This window comes from Aplysia californica, unplaced genomic scaffold (genome assembly GCF_000002075.1).
Source record: "Aplysia californica isolate F4 #8 unplaced genomic scaffold, AplCal3.0 scaffold00176, whole genome shotgun sequence".
NCBI lineage: Eukaryota > Metazoa > Mollusca > Gastropoda > Aplysiida > Aplysiidae > Aplysia > Aplysia californica.
This window is the reverse complement of record NW_004797446.1, coordinates 554477-555063: the sequence shown is the minus strand read 5'-3', so window position 1 is coordinate 555063 and position 587 is coordinate 554477.

Genomic DNA, 587 nt, shown 5'->3' with positions numbered 1-587 from the left:
GTTCTATGGTCTGCTGGGGTAATAGTATAGTGTAAAGTGCATAGAGCCTGCTGTTGAGCGGGGATATGCGCTATACAAATGCTATTTATTATTATCATTATTATTATTATCATTATTATATTGGTGAGTTTTAAGGTGTCTATCAAGAGCGCAGCCAATTGCACAAGCATTAATGTGAACACCCTGGATGCGGGGTTAAATTGACATGAATTCTTAAAAATATCAAGAATTCCACGAGATGTTCAAAGACAATATTTTTGGGTCGCTCCGAGAGAAAAGTAACAACTGAGAAAGTTGTTGGTTATGAAAAGGCAACAGCCACTCAAGCACCTCAGCGCACTAACTGCAAAACAGAGATAAGGACAATATCTAACAATTCTTAAATAAGGGAAACATGACGCGCAAAAATTTTGTAGCGCTTGTTGTTTTGTTTGTTTGTTGGGGTTGTTTTTTTTGTTGTTTTTTTTTGTTGTTTTGGTTGGGGGGGGGGTTTGGGGGGAGGGGTGTTCGTATTATTCTATTCATGTTTCTTCGTCTATATAGACTACCTCGCCATTTCTACTCACCCTGTCCTCCAAAGCAGTCTG